Source organism: Desmodus rotundus, chromosome 10 (assembly GCF_022682495.2).
Source record: "Desmodus rotundus isolate HL8 chromosome 10, HLdesRot8A.1, whole genome shotgun sequence".
NCBI lineage: Eukaryota > Metazoa > Chordata > Mammalia > Chiroptera > Phyllostomidae > Desmodus > Desmodus rotundus.
The window spans coordinates 66,371,490-66,386,559 of NC_071396.1; the positions used below are offsets into that span (position 1 = coordinate 66,371,490).

Sequence of the window (15,070 nt, forward strand, 5' to 3'; positions counted from 1 at the left end):
TTAATCATTAAGCCCTTAAGACAGCAGATTCTCGTCAGCATCAAACTGCCTTAAGAACAAAACCTCAGGTCTGTTAACTGCAGAAGAGTTTTGGTCAAGTGAAAGGTAACATCTTGGTAACCAGACAGAACAATGCCAAGACTGACATTAGAACCAGATACAGTTATCAACTACTTACTATAGGAACTACTTCTTATACAACTACTTCCCTCGCCCCAACCAATCAGTGGAACCCTTTCTAAAAAGTGGTATTAAAGCTGAAAGTCATTTTTATAAGTTCTAAATAAAATTTAGAAGTAGAAATGCAAATATGTTAAACAGAAATCAGAGGACAAGTGAAGACATTTGTAACACATATAAAAGAGAACTAATAATCAGAATTATAACAAATCAATAAAAAAGAAAACTAACCACACACAAAAAATTAGAAGATATGAAGAGGCAGTTCAAAGAATGAGTAATAAAATGTTTAGTAAACCTAAGAAGGTATTCAATCTCAGTCCTAATTTTAAAACTATAAAATAATGGGATGACTTTTTTTCTTAAAAGACTGACAAAAATTAAGGCTCTGTTGGTAAAAGCAGAAAGCCTTCATCATACACTGCTGATGGCAACATATTTAGCAAAGCCATTTAAATATAAGTGAACAGCCCTGAACAGGTAACTCGGTTGGTTTGAGTGTTGTTCTGATGTGCCAAGATTGTGGGTTTGATCCAGTCAGGGCACATATAAGAATCAACCAATGAATGCATCAGTAAGTGGAACAACAAATCCACGTTTCTCTCTCTTTCCCTTCCTCTAATACCCCCCCCCCCAAAGAAGATAATACAAATATATCCACTAAAATGTTACTTGTATGCCCAAAACACTAGGGGGAAAATCTAAATATCCATTTATATAAATCTGGCTAAAAAAGCATAGTAAATTGCTATGCTGAAAATTATACAAATGATAAAATAAGCCTTTAAAAGATGCTCCGTTTTTCTTAACCTTCTCTATTCTGCAGAATTTACATATGTTAGGAGTGCTCCAGGACTTAATCCTGGAACCCCTTCTATTCTCTCATGTACTCTGTAAGTGACTTAATGAGTGCCATGGCTTTAAACACCACTTTTAAGTGCCACTGACTTCCAAATCCGCATCTCTAGTCCTTATCTAAAACACCATATTTGTACATCCACTTGCTTATCTGACATCTTCACAGGAATGTCTAATAGGCATATAACCCAAAAAAAGATCAGAGAAAATTCTTGATTTTTCCTGTCAAACCTCCTCCTCCACACCCACCCTGAATTTCAATAAATGTCACCACCATCCAACATCACTTAAGCCAAAAATTCAGAAATGTTGACTCCATCGCTGAAACATATCCCAAATTAAATTCGTGTCTTTCCATCTCAATTACTACCCATTTCAAACCACCATTATCACTTGAATAGACTATTACACACACACACAAAATCTTCCTGCTACTATTCTTACCCAATTCCTCCCTTCCTCCTACTCCCTTACACCTCCCCACTACATACCTTCTATAGAGAGCAGTCAGAATGATTTTTTAAAACTATAAAGTCCTGGGCAGGTGAGGTGCCTCAGTAGGTTGGAGCATCATCTTGTGCATCAAAAGGTTGAGGGTTCAATTTCCAGTCAGGGCACATACAAGAGGTAACTTATCAATGTTTCTCTCTCACATTGATGTCTGTGTCTGTCTTGTCTGTCTGTCTGTCTCTCTCATCAATAGACATATCCTCGGGTGAGGATTTAAAAAAACTAAATATCAGATGATACTCCTCAAAAAAATTAATTAAACAGAAGATATTGCTGCCCTGCTTAATTTTTCATTGGTTTCTCAATGATCTTGAATAAAGTCTAAACTCTAACTAAACCACCTATATGAAGCAGAATTAGTGGACTATACATATGAATATTTTCTTAGAGCATTTAAAAACCTCAGAGATAAGATTAATAATATGCTAATATGCAGTAGGACTAAACAAAACAAAAAATACAGTATGAAATAATAATGATTCAAATAAACAATTCTTCAGATTAGATATATAATGGAATAGAAAAGCCAAAGAACAAATTAGTGACCTACAAAATCAGATAAAGGATAGTTCCAGAAGGCATTAGAAAGGGGTACAAAAAGAAAAAGGGAAATATTAAAGTTAAGAGAAAAGGAGAAGTCAGATGTGACAGAATCCATATAATAGAATCCACAGAAAAAAAATGAAGACAACAAAATACTTGGTTTGAAAAAATAAGCAATAATTCTCTAAAATGGAGGAAATATAAAAGATATCAAATTAAAGTATTCAGACTAAATCTTGGTAAAACACCGACTTTTGACAAATATTTGAAGGACTAAATATGACTCCAAGTGCTAAAATGTAACAAAAAGGGAACTATACCCAGCCAGACACATTATAAACTGTAAAAGGCAAAGAAAAAAATTCAGAATCTTTTGGAGAGGAACTGTAGGTCACGCACACAGAAAAAAAAAATCAAACAGATATGAGAACTTCCAAAAGACAAAATGATGCAAGAAACAATGCAGTGTAATTTCAAAATGTTCAAGGAAAAGAATTTCAAACCAATTATCCCCCTCCGCCTTACACCCATCTCCCACCAGCATTCCCATCTCCCACCAACATCTCCCACCAGCATTAGTTCATGGCCACGGGTTTTACATGTAAGTTCTTTGGCTTCTCCACTTACCATACTATTCTTAACATCCCCATCTATTCTGTATCTACCATTTATGCTTCTTATTCCCTGTACCTTTTCCCTCCTTCTTCCCTGTCTCCCTCCCTCCTGATCACCCTCCATGTGATCTCCATTTCTGTGATTCTGTTCCTGTTCTAGTAGTTTGCTTAAGTTTGTGGTTTTTTTCTTCATGTTCAGTTGTTGATATTTGTGAGTTTATTGTCATTTTACTGTTCAAAGTTTTGATCACATTCTTTTTCTTATATAAATCCCTTTAACATTTCATAGAATAAGGGCTTGGTGATGATGAACTCCTTTGACTTGACCTTATCTGGGAAGCACTTTATCTGCCCTTCCATTCTTAATGATAACTTTGCTGGATACAGTAATCTCGGATGTAGGTCCTTGTCTTTCATGACTTGGAATACTTCTTTCCAGCCCCTTCTTGCCTGCAAAGTTTCTTTTGAGAAATAAGCTAATAGTCTTATGGGAACTCCTTTGTAGGTAACTGTGTCCTTTTCTCTTGCTGCTTCTAAGATTCTCTCCTTCTGTTTCATCTTGGGTAATGTAATTATGATGTGCCTTGGTGTGTGCTTCCTTGGGTCCAACTTCTTTGGGACTCTTTGAGCTTCCTGGACTTCCTGAAGTCTATGTTCTTTGTCAGGTTGGGGAAGTTCTCCTTCATTATGTTTTCAAATAAGTTTTCCATTTGTTTCTCTTCTTCTTCTCCTTCTAGCACCCCTGTGGTTCAGATGTTGGAACGTTTAAAGATGTCCTGGAGGTTCCTAAGCTAAGCTTCTCATTTTTTTGAATTCTTGTTTCTTCATTCTGTTCTGGTTGTTTATTTATTCCTTCTGGTCCAAACCGTTGATTTGAGTCCCAGTGTCCTTCCCATCGTTGTTGGTTCCCTGTACATTTTTCTTTATTTCACTTTGCATAGCCTTCACTTTTTCCGCTATATGGCAACCACACTCAACCATTTCTGCAAGCATCCTAATTACCAGTGTTTTGAACTCTGCATCTGATAGGCTGGCTATCTCCTGGTCACTTAGTTCTTTTTCTGGAGCTTTGATCTGTTCCTTCATTTGGGCCATATTTCTTTGTTTTGGCGCACCTGTTACATTGTAAGGGTGGAGCCTCTGGTATTTATTTGCCATGGAGAGGAAACCCACCTTGCTGTGTTGTAGTGCTGTATGTGGGGGAGGGGTTACAGAGGGAACAATACTGCATGCTCCACTCTCAGCCAGCTTTTAGTCATTTCTCCAGCTACCCAGTAGCAACTTCGACCATTGTGGTGCTGATTCCCAAGGTGGATGGGTTTGTGTATGTTACAGGACCTTGTGGGTCTGTCCAGGGAACTCTCCTGTGAGGCTTGAAGTTTCATCTGCCCCTGCAACCCCCATACGGTTTTATAGCCAGAGTTTTTGAGGCTTTTCTGGTGCTGGAACCACTGGTTGAGCAGTCTGTCTTGCTCCCCAGCTGTTCCTCCTGGTTTATCCGCACCCAAAGGTATGACCGCCAGCTGCTGCCTTGCCCACCTGGTCCTCCAGCTGCCGCCTTACCACACTTCCTCTCTGCCCCATCTTCCCGTCTCCGTGCCTCCTACCTGTCTGGATGAATGTTTCTTCAACTCCTTGGTTGGTGGACTTCCATACAGTTCAATTTTCTGACAGCTGTGGATGTTTCTTGTTTTTAAATTTTTTTGTCCTTCTTTTGGTTGTGCGAGGAGGCAAAATGAATCTACCTACGCCTCCACCTTAGCCACAAGTCCAAAAATAAGCTATCATTTAAAAGCAAGGGTTAACTAATGATAATTTCAGGCATAAGAAAGGTTTTAAAATGTTTATATATGAACACTCTGTTTGAAAATTGCTTTTAAGTAGGTACTCAAGAATTGAAATTATTTTGGTCAAGGTGATGGGGAATACTTGAAGCCTCTCACACCTCAACAAAATTACAACTAAATCATATAACCACCATCATTCAAAATGCCTGAAATCTAGCTCAATGGAAGTCCTATAACAAAGGATATAAAGAAGAAACCATGTCAACATGGTAGAAGGGGAGGAGATTCAGAACAGGATGGTATCATATCTTGTATGCAGAGGTCCCTCTAAGAAACAAGGGGTCCCATCTCCACCTCTATGAGCAACACATTCAAGGGGCAGACTCGGCAGGTATCTGAGTACAGCTGAAGTGAGTCTTGTTCCATGGGGTCGGCACCTGCACAGTAGCTCCTGTGCTACAATTACAGCCTATCCTCCTGGGGTAGTCCCTGTCACTGATGTGCCAGCAGCAATAAAGGCTCAACTACAACAGGACAGCCCACACAGGTGGTGCATCTGAAGCCCCCAGCTCAGTGACCAGGGAGGCTGTGTCACTGAGCCCCTACAGGGCACTTACTACATAAGGATGCTACACCAAGTCCAGGAAACATAGCAGCTGTACCTAATACCAAGAAAGAAACACACAGAAGCAGCCAAAATGAGATGACAAAGAAAAATCTCCTAAAAGAAGAGCAGAACAAAACTTCAGGAAAAGAATGAAATGGATGCAAGCAATCTACTAGATACAGAGTTCAAAACCATGGTGTAAGAATGCTCAAAAATTTAGTGAGAAATAAAACAACAAATTTAGTGAGAAATAAAACAATAAAAAGGACATAGAAAACATTAAAAATGAAGCAGTGAGACGAAGAATACATTAAATGAATGGGGAATTACAGAAATAGTACAGTAAATGAAGCAGATAATCAGATCAGCAATCCAGAAGATAAGCAAGTAGAAAACATAATGACAGAAAACTTTCCTAACTTGGTGATGGCAATAAGATATACAACTCCAAGAAGCAGACAGTCCTTATCAAGATGAATCCAAACAGGCCCACAACAAGACACATCATAATTAAAATGCCAAGATTAAAGACCAAGCAACAATCTTAAAAGGAGCAAGAGAAATGCAGTTAGTTACTGATAAGAGAGCTCCAAAAAGACTGTCAGCTGATTTCTCAACAGAAATTTTGCAGGCCAGAAGATATGGGCGAGAAATATTCAAAGTAATGCTACAAGGACCTTCAACCAACCAAAGCTATCTTTTAGAATTGAAGGACTGATACAGAGTTTTCCAGGCAAGAAAAAGCTAAAGGAGTTTACCACCACCAAACAAGTATAACATGAAATGTTGAAGGTATTTGTTCAAGAAGATAAAAATATGAATAAAATGGCAACAACAACATATCATTGGTTACTTTTTAAGATTTTATTTATTGATTTTTAGAGAGAGAAAGGGAGAGGGGAGAAGGAGGGAGAGGAAGAAATGCTTTTTTTGTTCCACTTATTGATGCATTCATTGGTTGGTTCTTGTGTGTGCCCTGACTGGGCATCAAACCTGCAACCTTGGTGCGCTGGGATGATGCTGTATCCAACTGGGCTAGCCACACAGGGCCCATAATTACTTGAAATGCAGATTGGTTAAATGCTCCAATCAAAAAACATACAGTGACTTAGTGGATAACAAAATGAGACCCTTACATATGCTCTCTATAAGAGACTTCAGATCAAAAGACACACACAGACTGAAAATAAAAGGATGGAAAAAAGATTTCACGAAAATGGAAACAAATCAAAAGCTAGGGTAGCAATACGTACAACAGACAAAACAGACTTCAAAAAAAAAAAAAAAAAAAAAAAAAGGCTGTAACAAGAGACAAAGAAGGATCCAGCAGTTCAACTTCTGGGTATATATCCAAAGAAACATAAAACACTAAATCGAAAGGACACATACATCCACATGTTTACCGCAGCATTACTTACAATAGGAAAAATATGGAAGCATCCTAAGTATACATAAATAGATGAACGGATGAATAAGAAGCAAAGTATATACAATAGAATATGACTCAGTCATAAAAAAAGAATGAAATCTTGCCATCTGCAAGAAAATGGATGGACCTAGATGGTATTGTGCTAAATGAGATAAGTCAGAGAAAAATGCCACATGATTTCACTTACAAGTGGAACCTAAAAAACAAATAAACAGAAAAGGCACAGATTCATAGATACAGAAAACATTTTGGCTGTTGCCATATGAGAGAGGGTTTGGGGGTTGTATGGAAAGGTGAAGGGATTTAGAAGAACAAATTAATAGTTACAGAATACTAATGGGAATGTAGACCATAGCATAGAGAATATAGTCAGCAATATTGTAATAACTCCACATGGTTTCAGATGGGTTCTAGGTTTGTCAGGGTGATGACTTCATAAGTTAATACAGTACTGGACATCAACTGTAATTTTAAAATAAAAAGAAAAAAGCAAAAAAAAGAAATACATGAGGACGACATGTGATGTGTGGGAGTAAGAGTGAATAATTAACCTAATAAAGTATATTTCATATGAAAAAGTAAAAAAAGAATGGATAGACGCCTGAGAAACACCTGTAACAATCCAGAACTAACATTCTACAGAACATCAACATACCTGCTGGGAAACCGAGGGGTAAAGGGATGGGGGGTGAAGGAGACTACAGATAAACGAGAAAGTGATAAAGGTTCTTTTCTTTGGGGGAATACACACACACACGTATATGCGTATATATGAATATGCATACATATACACATATATGTATATACACAAATGTACATACATATATATGAGGTCTGTCCAGAAAAAGCCCCAACACTGTTAATATAACAAGAATGGTTTTTGTGACATCAACGTTAACCTAGCAGCCAAGGAGAGTGGACTGGAATGCATATATGCATGATCAATGATGACTTCACTGGACTATATTCAGTGGGAGTGGTAGATGCTATTGAGTGAGCATGTTGCATTCCAAATGACTGAGCAAGCACAGCAATGGATCTGCATCGAATTTTGTGTTAGGCCTGAACATTCCTCTGCAGAAACTGTTTAGATGATTCAGAAGGAGTCTGGGGAAAATGCAATGAGTGCAGCTCAAATAAAAGTGGCACAAATGCTTCAAAGATGATTGAGAATCTTTTGAAAGTGATCCACGTTCTGGAAGGCCTGAAATGAGGAGAACACCTAAAATGTTGAACATCTACAAGCTGCAGTGAACAAAGATCAGTGACTAACAGTGCTAGAACTAGAAACTAATATAGGGATTCCAAAAGCGACTGGGTCAAAGATTTTGATGCAGGATCTTGGTATGAAACATGTAATGGCAAAATTCATTCCCTGGCTTCTGCTACCACAGCAGAAGGAACATCATGCTGCTGTTGCTAATGAGATTCAAACTGCTACCAATGAACCAGATTTCCTCAGAGATCATAACTGGAGATGAATTGTGGGTCTACCACTATGATCTGGAAATGAAGGCTTAGTCATTGTCCCAATTGAAGTCACCTGGTTCTCTACCCACAAAAAAGGTGCAGTGAAGTCACAGAAAAATCGCAACAAGATCAAAACCATGTTGGGAGAGGCAAGACAGCAGAGGAGTGAATGGAAGCCATACTAACCTCCTCCCAGGACCAATCTGGCATTAAAAGTAAATTGAGGAGAAATCACCTGGAACAAACAACTGAATAATAGCAAGAGAGGACACACAGAAGAATCATATTCAGCAAAACCTGACTGCACCTGCACAACAGCATACAAGATGTGATGGGCAGAGTGACCTTCAGTCAACCAGTTGAGGGAAGGACCTACCAAAGAACAACCCAACAACAATCAAATCCAATTATATCCAGAGAGACAACATAAACGGCATAAAAGGCATCCCAAGAGCATCTAGTTCAGGAGATCAAGGGGACTGCACCACTGAATCTCACAGGTCTCCTACCATAGAAACTCACACCTCAACAAGCTCAGGGAGTCAAATCAGATCATTTTAAGAAGCAGAGACAAACAAGAAGACTCACAAATAACGGGAAGATAAAGAAACAACTCCCAAACAAAAGGAAAGGAGGAATCCTCAGAAAGAATACTGAACAAAACAGAGGCAAGCCTCTGTTTCATATTGAGTTCAAAACAATGGTTATAAGGAAGCTCAATGAGCTCACTGAGAATTACCATAAACTACAGCGAAGCTACGGGGAACTTACTGCAAACTATATCAACATGAAAAAGGACACAGAAACTATCAACAATGGCCAAGAGGAAATGAAGAATACAATTTCTGAACTGAAGAACACAGAAGAAGAAATTAAAAGCAGGCTCAATGAAGCAGAGGATCAAATCAGTGAGCAGGAAGACAAGGTAGAAAAAAACTCCCAGAAAGAGCAAGAAATGGGGAAAAAGAATGAAGAGGGGTTAAGGGAACTGCAGGACAACATAAAACATAGTAATATCTGTATCATAGTGATACCAGAAGGAGAAGAAGAAAAGCCAGGGATAGAAAACGTGTTTTTAGACCTGATAGAAAAATTAATAATGGAAAACTTCCCTAATGTGATGAGAGAAAAAGTCACACAAATCCAGGAAGCACAAAGAGTCCCAATCAAGACAAATTCAAAGAGGCCCACTCCAAGACACATAAATAAATTGGCAAAATTCAAATATAAAGAGAGAATCTTAAAGGCAGCAAGGGAGAAATAGGAACGAACTAACGAAAAAAAAGTTTGTTACAGGCTGATCCCTGAGGAATTCTTCCAGTTCCTTTATCCTAAAACCAGTGTAACAAGACCCTATGTGCTCAGAACTGGGCTTATCCTATACTTCCTGTCCAAAGAAATATACATGGTCACTCCAGAGACCATTTCTGCCATATCAACCATAGGGATGCTTGTCTTTATGTTTAAAAAATACAGCACCTCTATTGGGAAGTTTGCTGATAAACTTAATGAGCAAAAAACTGCCCAACCAGAAGCAGCAGAGCAGGCTTCCATCAAAGGCATCCAGGATGCAATTGATCTGGAGAAGTCCCAGCAGGCACTGGTTCAAAAGTGCCATTACCTTTTTGATGTCCAGAGGAATAACACTGCCATGGCCTTGGAGGTCACTTCCCAGGAACGGCTTCATACAGTATACAAGGAAGTAAAAAATCACCAGGACTATCACATCTCAGTGCACAATATGATGCATCAGAAGGAGCATAAGCACATGATAAATTGGGTGGACAAGCCCGTGGTGCAGAGCATCTCCGCACAGCAGGAAAAGAGACAATGGCCAAGTGCGTTGCAGATCTAAAGCTGCTTGCAAAGAAGGCCCAAGCACAGCCAGTTATGTAAATGAATTGATCTAGATTGAGACAGCTAGAAACACTTGACTGAGTGGAAGCCAGGCTGTGACAAAAGCTTTCTGTGTCACCTTCTACTGGAGTCAAGGCAACCTCACTTAAAAATGAAAAGCACGAGTTCCATCCAATGGCAGAATTAAAACAGTCTGTTGGCCAGGGAGATGTTTCTTGTCCTTCTTGCTCCGCATTTTGAATTGTCCGATGAACACTTCTGAATTAGCAGTGTGCTTTTAGTAACATTTCGTGCCTGATGAAAGACTACTGAGTTATCATTTAAATTTGTAATTAATTCTATCATCTTACAATACACTGACAGTTGAACAAAGAAAAAAAAAATATTCCAAGCAAATGGACAGGAAAAAAAGCCACTCTAGCAATACTTATAACACACAAAACATACTTCAAAACAAAGGCCATAAAAAGAGACACAGAAGGACACTTCATAATACTCAAGGAAAGACTCCATCAAGAACACATAAACATTATGAACATATGTGCACCCAACATAGGAGCACCCCAAGAAGGGAGAATCTTGGAGGACTTCAAGAAAGATATAGACAGCAATACACTTATCCTAGGGGATTTTAACACCCCATTGTCAAAAATGGAATAGTTCTTCCAAACAAAGTATCAACAAAGATAGCATGGCATTGAACAATGTCCTAGATCAAATGGACTTATCTTATATATATAGAACCTTTCATCCCAAAGAAGCAAAATGCACATTCTTTTCAAATGCATATGGAACATTTACAAAGATAGACCACATGGTAGGACACAAAATAAACTCAAGAAATATTCAGGCAGCTAACTGTTTACTGCGTATCTTTAAAGTAACTTCCTAAAATCTATGCTAAACCTTCCAAGGATGAGTGTAACCAGTTCAACCACTTTTCCCTTTACATTTGCAAATATCCTTCTTTCTTGATGTAATTAGCAACATTCTCTTTGTTTTCTGTAAAAGGTAACCACCTAAAGCAAACCTGTGCATAGTAAATGAAGACCATCCTCAATGTAATGTGCCCAGAAAAGAAATAAAAGCGTATCAAGGCAAGGGTGGGGGCGCTTTCCCCTAGAGGGAGTGGCCGTGCCATTCCTTTTCCTCCACAGGACTCGGTCAGTATGAATTTGTCTCATTTCAGCCACAACACCGCAGACACTGCAGGCCAGTGTCCGCATCACACCACAATGTTTTCTGGCAGCAATTCTGTAACATTTTCACATAAGAATATGATGGTTGTAATTCCATACCAAGGAATTATTAGGTTGGCCAAAAAGTCCATTTAGTTTTTTCTGTAAAATGAAAGACACACGTTTCATTTTCACTAATAACTTCACTGAGTTGGGTATTTTGAGGATGCCAGCTATCTCTTGCATGATGTAATGTTGATTGTTCTCAATATCTGGATTTGATCGCCATCAACTTCAATTGTTCTACCTGACCACTGATCATCATTCCATGAGAAATGGCCAGTACAAAACTTTGCAAACCATTTTTGACAGTCACAGCACCTTCTCTATACACTGCATAAATCTTCTTTTGCATTTCAGTACTGTTTTTACTTGTCTTGAAATAATAAAGAATAATGTGCAAAAATGTTGCATATTTTCTTCCATCTTCAATATTAAAATGGCTGCACAAAAATTCACCAATTTTAGTAAGTTTTTAAAAATGCATATTGATATGACAGCTATCACAATACAATCTAATAAAATGGGTTTGAATGAAGTTAAAAACAACTAAGCACCACTAGAACCATCTTATAGAAAAAAAAACAAACCATGAAATTGTTGGCCAACGCAATAGTATCATAAAATCACAAATTTAACCAACAGCATGCCAAGGATGAAGACAAACATCCACATCCTTTAAAATAAACTGTCCTCAACAATGTCCTTAAACATTCTTAAAGAATACTTAGTTTATTTTATACAATCCTATATTAACTTTTATAACTAACATGCATTGTATAATCTTCAAATAAAAAGTTAAAAATAATAGGTTGACTTACACTTGATTTGTTCTGGAGGACTACAATTCTTTAGCTAGAAGCCAAGGGGAAAGAATAATAAGATGGCAGGTGAGAAACTGCTTCAGACAGAGGTAAAGCAAAAGAGGTAAAAAGGTGTTTTATGTTTCTAAACCCAGCCACCAGAATAAAGGAAGCAAATATTCAGTACAGAAGCTCAATACAATAAAGACAGGCTGCACTCTGGGTTGGGGTTGCTAAAAGACATTTTAGAAATCTGAGCATGGCAGATAATTCAGAAGACTATACAAAGTAAACACACTATAAATGGTCAACTTGGTTTGGTTATATAAGCATATCACCTTCAAAATTCCACAAAGGTAAAGCTATGATAATAACATAGAGTAATAGTTAAATAGCTCAACTGCTTGAAATATAAACAACCAATATCTAATAAACCTAGCCAAGTCTAAGGCAAAATATATTAGGAGGAATTCAGGAAAGTAAAAAATGAACTAGAACACCTGTGTTCTTATAACTCTTTCTAATAAACTCTTTAGGTTTCAGTTTCTTCATTTTTAAAATGAGGTTCATTCCAGCTCTAAAATTCACAATTCTTTATCTCATCCTCTCTTTCCTTAATATAGATATATTATCAAATAAGCATTGATCTAGAAGAACTGATTCTCCTAACCTCAAAAAAAATGAATTGTTAAAATATTTAATATTGGGTATTTCCTTTAGCTATCATACTCCAGTTTGCTCATGTAATTATTCAACCATTTAACATTTACTAAGCATTTATATGCCAAGCAACAGAACTAAAGATAAACAGGACACAATTCTGGACTAAAGGGAATTTAGTTTTTAAGTGGCAAAGGACAAGTTAATTACTACATGGAATAATAAATGCTACAGAAATATGATAGTACTAGCACAAAGGGATCACCCAATTTGGATGCTGTATATCAGGGCTACAGTTGGAGCATTTCAAGAAGAGGTTAATACTGAAACAGAGTCTTAAGGATGACTGTGAGGCAGGCAGACATAGATGGAACAGATATAGATGAGGCTGCAGAAGAAAAAGCATGAGCACAGGTGTGAATACACAAACCCCACAAGAAAGCAGGCCACACTGAGGGGATAGCAGAAATTGAAAACCAGTGCAGTAGAAAATGAGGCTCACAAAAGTAACAACATGGAGCACCTTGTCATGGTGGTGTTTGACCTTTATGGAAAAAAAAGCAAAGCTTTAAAAAAAAATAGTAGTAACATAATTCAAGTAGAAACTTTGCTGAAACCCTTGCTGAAACTTTGAAAAGCAACTAAAGAGGAATTACCAGTAGATGAGAGAGAAAGAGACCACGCAAAGTATAATGACCAGACTGCAAGGTAGAGAGAAATAGTAGCAAATAAGCAAGGAGGCTAGAATAACACCCAAGTTTCTGGCTCCAGCAAAAAAAAAAAAAAAAAGAAAAGAAAAATGCTTTGAAAATCACTTAAAAGAAGCAATTAGCATTTAATTGCTGTATTTATCTTCTAGTAGTAATAACTAAACAATACCTCCAATTTTTAAAAAATAAAATTCTCATTACTTCATTAGTTAATGTTAACAAAGAGATTAGTGGTCAAAAGAATTTTTTGACATTGTCAAACAACTGGAACATAAAAGACCACATTCTAACAATACATTTAGAGTTTTAAAAGAAATTAATACAGGCAATTGTGTTTACAGCGATCTATTTGCCCTGTGTATTTAATATATACCCATATTAATACCTACATTTATTTCCAGAATTGTTAAGATGCACATATATTCATCTGCAGTTGGAACAGTTGACATGTCTTCTAAGGTTCTAAGATTCTAAAAACAAGTTGTTGAGTTTACTGATTTCCTCCTAGTTCTACGAGGTTCTACACTGTGCATCTTCCATAGACCAGTAGAGGGCTGCAACAGCTCAGAGAAAATGGGTAGGCAGCTTTACTTGGCACCTCTGGCGTTGGAAGGTGAAAAAATTACCAATCCTGAAGGCAGAAATCTAAGATCTACTACATATGCACTTAGCAGTCAACAGATTGTAAAAGGGGTTAGGAGCAATCTCCCAAATCCTGAAAACTAGAAACACAATAATTAAGTATTCTGCCACCAGGTCCTTTCTCTTCTTTCAAAATGACAAAGTGTATGGAGACCAAGTAAAAATCTCACTAACACAGGTTAATCAGGAGAAAGGATCAGTCAAAATGAGTCAGCATTTCTCCACTTCCTTTTAGACCCACTGCTCCACACAATGCTGCTACCAGACTAATTTTCCTAAAATAATTATTTCATTAGGTTACTCTTACATCTATACTACATCGATTCTGTTCTGCAGTATGCAGTTTAAGTGTGACTTTCCTTTGCCTGGATACCGAAGTAGATTTCCACCTCATATATACAATCGTATTTTCAACTTCCCCTAAGTCAGACTGCTCTTATTGTTATATACAATATACAAAGTTAAAATGAAAACATCATTGAAGTAAACTTTGAAGAAAGAAACAAATTTACAGAGGTCTAGAGAAAGGGAAAAGCCACTGTTGGGAAAAAGTATGCAAAGAGAAGAAGACAGGAATTCCCCTGGGGGAGTTAGGAAATGGATCAAGGAAAAGAATATAGGGGGTTTCAGTTGAATCTGTAATTTTTTTATCCTCTGGGGAGGACATTTTTTCACCTAGAGAAAGAGAGACAGACACATTGGCTCTCATACACGTCCAGACCCAGGACAGAACTCACAGGAATCAAACCCGCAAAACTTTCAGTCCAAGGGACGACACTCCGACTAACCAAGCCAACACCAGCCAGGGCTGAATTTGTAATGTTTAATTCTTAACTGGTGATAGGTACCCAGGTACTCATTTTGCTGTTTTCTATACCTTTTAAATTACGTGAAGTATTTCAAAATAAAAAGGTTTTGATACTGTAACTTTGCCTTCTTTCCTGCCCTCAAAAGACAAGCAGCTGATCTTTTCAACATATACCTCAGGTGCCATTCTAAGTACTATTCACAATTTAATGTCAAATAATGCCCTACCTCACTTTTACTCTTTTCATTAAAAAATGACCGGCACATGGTTTAGCCTTAGATGAAAGGAAAGGACTTTTAGGATGTGAGGGTAATCTGGCTGTGACTTCTGTCACCCCACTCATCATCAGGATGG

The 15,070-nt window shown here is 37.6% G+C and overlaps 1 protein-coding gene and 1 pseudogene across 10 annotated transcripts in view; one reads left to right on the top strand and one right to left on the bottom strand.

Moving 5' to 3' along the window:
- Positions 1 to 15,070, bottom strand: part of ANKRD12 (ankyrin repeat domain 12) — a 139,972-nt gene that overhangs the window by 116,063 nt on the left and 8,839 nt on the right. Inside the window, exon 2 of one of the 10 annotated variants that reach the window (XM_045187701.2) lies at positions 11,915 to 11,948. The exons of the other annotated variants lie outside the window; for them this stretch is intronic. The gene's annotated coding sequence lies outside the window, so the exon portion shown is untranslated. The remainder of the gene's footprint in view (positions 1 to 11,914; positions 11,949 to 15,070) is intronic. 10 annotated transcript variants of the gene reach the window in all.
- LOC112322613 (ATP synthase F(0) complex subunit B1, mitochondrial pseudogene) lies at positions 8,954 to 11,905 on the top strand (annotated as a pseudogene).